Below are 4,615 nucleotides of genomic sequence, written 5' to 3'. Positions count from 1 at the left end.
TGATACTTGCATGGAAGACCAGGATTTGGCTCTAGACATATGTATGAAAGATGAGAATGTAGCTCTTGGCATATGTATAACTGACAAGGATGTAGCTCCTGGTATATGTATAAGAGACCAAGATATGGATCATAGATATTGTATGTAAGACCAGCGTCTGTCCCCGACATTTATATGTAGGATGCTAGTTGTCCTTGTGATGTTTTCATGGAAGACCAGGATGTGGCCCTTGTGTAACGCTTTTTAGTGTATGTTCCTTATTTGCCCTTTTAGGTCCTTGGAGTAGTATGCGGGGCGTACTACATTGTACGCTTAGCATACTAAGGAGATGTTGGCCGCAAATGCGAGGCCTTGTACACTGGACGTACGAGGGTTATGCTTGGTGTACGAGGAGATTAAGAAACCTAAATTTTAGGGTGTTGCACCTATATAAGCTCCTTAAGTCCCTAGGGTTGGCCGATTTACCAGCCTCTATTCCCTTAAAACCCTAAATCTCGACCCTTAGCCTCCATTATTATGTCTTTAAGCTTTTGAGAAGAAGTTGGTGATTATTTTGCACATTTTGATGGGATTGAAGAAGATTGAAGGTGTTTTGCTTGGTATGAAGCTTAGAGATCTAGAATCATCACTCATTTTGCAAGTCACTTGAGGTATCAAGTTAATACATTGACTTTTCATTGCTTAGATCTCTTCATGTCTTGGTTTTTATGCTTTTGGTCCCTTTTGGGTTAGTTTGGAGGGTTATGCCGTTTATGGGGCTTATTCTTTTAGATTTGGACATATTGTAAGTTTCTTAAGCTTAAAGGTGCAAACTTTATGGTGTTTGTGGCCTCATGCATGCATTAAGTCATCAATTAAGTCCTTCTGAGCTTTAAGAGCTTCATTAAGCCATGCACACACGTAAAGATAGCAACTTTACGTGATAAATTTTCCCAAGGAAATCAGATCTAAGTTTTGGAGTAAAGTCGTAAGGGATTAAGAGATGTAAATGAGATATGGTTGAATGGAGGCATACAATAGGCATACAAGTAGGTATGCTTAGTATACAAGCCCTAAAGCGAGTACGATGCAAGTACATACTGAGTACGCCCCACATACTCAGTTAGTTAGGCTTTAAACATTTTGAGCATTGGTTTTGGCCATTCTTTTGGGCCTAGATGTTTAGGAATTTGTTGGGCCATCTGAATGCAAGTGTTTGGACTAGGGATATTTTTGAACCTTGGAGTAAGGCCTATAAAAGGGTTTGGTCCTAATTTGGAAAATTGGTCTGTGTTTGGGCCTTAGATGATTATTTGGTTATTGGGCCTTTTGGATTATAGGTTTGGGCCATAGCCTTGGTCCAAACTAGGTAAGGAGTAAAATGGTCTTTTACCCTATTTATGGACTGATGGCTATGGATTGGAATCCAATTATTAATTGGATATTATTTGATATTGATAGCTCGGGGATTTGTAGGACCAGCAGCCAAGGATTTATCAGTGTGATTCAGCAGTGTGAGGTGAGTTTCCTCACTGTGTTTAGTGGGTTAAAGCCACCAATGCCGGCCCATGATTATGTTATGTTAGGGTGCTAGATGTCTGCATGACCCTTGCATGTGATGTGTACTTATATGCTTATTGGGCAAGGCCCAGTGATTATTATGTATGTTGTGTATCTTTGTGATTATTGCATGTGTATGTGTTTATATGATATATGTTATATGTATGATGGTTAGGGCTCGATCTGTATACCGGGTGGGGCCCGATGTCGGGCAGGTCCTAATGATGGGTGGGGCCCATTATGTGTTTCTTATGTATGTTATGTGGTGTTTTGGGGTACTCACTAAGCTTTGTTCTTACGTTTTTCATTTTATGTTTCAGGTACTTCTAGTTCCAAAGGGAAGGGCTCGGGATGATTGTAGAGCACACACCACTCGTTTCCATATCTTTGTGATTTACGCTAATTTTTTTGGATGTATTGATACATTTTGATAACTTTGGCTTTATGATAATGATTTGGGTTGATGTTTATTAATCTAAAAACAAACATTTTTTTGTCTTATTTTCAGGACGTTTCAAGTTGGTATCAAAGCTTTGGTTTTAGGGATTCAGACATACTCTCGGGTATGTCTGAACTTAAATTGAGGATTTAGTAAATTTTTTCAAAAAGAAATATATTTTTAAGAAAATATTTTTTTTCTAAGACAAGAAAGGGTGTGGTGCATGCAATCAACCGAGCTCAACTAAGTTTTCCCAAAATACCCATACATGTTATCTGATATGATTTGATCTATGATTCTTTGAGTCGCATGCTAGTTAACGCTAAGGATTTGCTTATTTTTTTTGTATGATAGAATGCTAGGAGATATGCCTTTTTATGCCTATTGTATGAGCTTGTAGACTTGCATGCTAGTACTGATCAATCAATAATAGGATGGCATGATTAGGTGATGCTTGGTTCAGGTTACTTGATGCTTGCATGCTACTTGGTTTGTGATTTTAGGAGTTCCTACTAGTTTCAAATAACTAGTAAGCAAATATGCTAAGTTACATATTATAGGAACTAAATAATTTTAGAAGGTCAGGTTTTAACTCTATTGTGAAGCTCTTGTTTGAGTCCAACTGTTGTAGTGTGAAACCTTTCATTCGAAGAATTATCTAGTTTCTCTGATCTTTAATTATATTCATGAGATAGTTAGAGGAAGTTAGCAGGAGTTCCTTCTACAGCTGATGGAGGAGAGTGGTATGGAGTTTGCCCTAGAAAAACCTAGGATGAGATCTAGTGTCGGGAGCCCTATTTGTTGAGGATTATTTGTATGGATAAAGGGTGACTTGATAGATTCAAGGAAATTATTGAGGAAAGTACAGATAGATGTGGAAGGTAGTACAGGCCCGTAGTACTAAAAGAAGGTGATCTGTACTCGAGTCAAGGAAGGTTGCGATGAAACCAGGAAGCTTGTAGAGATTGTGATCCCTCAATGTATTCTGACTTTTATTCTGATGGTTTATATAATCTTATTTCAGTATGTTGACATTGCAATGCAGACCTATTGGTAGTTCTGATGTTGGAGAAGGCTCGAGCTCAGATTCTAGAGTAGGGAAACTAGATGATCAGACGAGGGAGTTCGTCTCGTCTGAGATTACATGTTGCATTCTTGAGCAGACTCATGTGATCTTTAGCATGGTCAAGGTGGGCATTCTAGAGATTCTAAATGAGCGGTTGAGTGCCTTTCATTCTAAGATGGTGGCCTTGGTTGGGGCGTGTTCATTGACCTTCGGGGAGTTTCAGACATATGGGGCTCCAGACTATCATGGGGCAAAGGATCGTATAGCTAGTAGGAGGTGGTTAGCAGATGTTACTAATACCTTTCGCACCAACAGTTGCCCTGAGGGGGAAAAGGTCAGGTTTGCCTCTTATCCTCTAAAGGACAGGGCACAATATTCGTGGGATGAGGTCAGGTGCGTAGTGGGTGATGAGGCTATTGATTTAATGACTTGGGATGATTTTGTAACCAGGTTCAAGGATGAGTTCGCACCGGTGATTGAGGTGCAGCAGTTGGCGCGAGAGTTTGAGGATCTCTACCAGACTACTGAGATGGTGGTTGAGATCATCGTGATATTCTGAGAGAGGGCACTTTTGGTTCTTCAGTATGTGGCGGATGAGGAGATGAAGAAGGCTCGGTATCATGATCAGATGTTGACAAGTGATATTCGGAAGTTTGTGATCCGATCCAGTTATAAGACGTTGGAGGAGATGATAGCGTGAACTAGGGAGAGGGAGATTGATCTGGAGATGGAGAAGAAGAGGAAACCAGATTATGTACTGAGTACTAAGGGTTTGGGCAAGAGATCCAAGGTATCTGATTCTAGATCAAGAGGCCATCAGGGTCGTAGCTGCTATGGTAAGTGTGGTAAGATGCACGAGGGAGCGTGCAGGGTGGGTGGTTCTAGCTGCTTTAAGGTTGGCCAGATTGGACATATTAGCAGAGATTACACTGCTACCACCACCACCACCCCATTATCTGATGTGATTTGCTTTCATTGTAATCAGAAGGGCCACAAGAAGGACCGTTATCTGAGTTTGTCTGCAGTAGGACAAGTGTTAGCACCGCTGCAACTCTTCAGATTACTGATGGCTTCCAGGGCCAGGCAGATGCACTTGTAGTGAAGATCAGGGACTTTTAGTTGATAGCCGAGGAGACTCGTGCACCCCCTACGTTGTGATGGGTATGTATCTTCTCCTTATATTTATATTTATTTTATTTGTGTGTTTTATTTTTAGGATCGTTCCTTGTGAACGGTATTTTCGCCTTAGTGTTGTTTGATTCGGGGACTACCCGATCTTTTCTATTGCTTGCGCTTAGCAAGAGGTTTGTGGAGCATCAGGGGAGCTAGATTGTCCTCTTAATGTCGAGATTGCTGATGATAGGTTTTTTCGGGTTACAAAGGTTTATCAGGGTTGTACCTTTCAGTTGTTTAGTGATCAGTATTTAGCAGATGTGGTTCCCATTTTGTTATGTAGGAACAAGGTTATAGTGAGCATGGATTGGTTGAGCCCTAATGGGGCAGTGATCGATTGTGAGCATCAATTAGTTCACGTTTAGACCCCAAGTGGGGGAAATTTAGTGGTTCATAGG

The sequence above is a fragment of the Lactuca saligna genome, chromosome 2, assembly GCF_052625555.1.
Source record: "Lactuca saligna cultivar CGN05327 chromosome 2, ASM5262555v1, whole genome shotgun sequence".
Taxonomy (NCBI): Eukaryota; Viridiplantae; Streptophyta; class Magnoliopsida; order Asterales; family Asteraceae; genus Lactuca; species Lactuca saligna.
Note: the sequence above shows the minus strand (reverse complement) of the source record.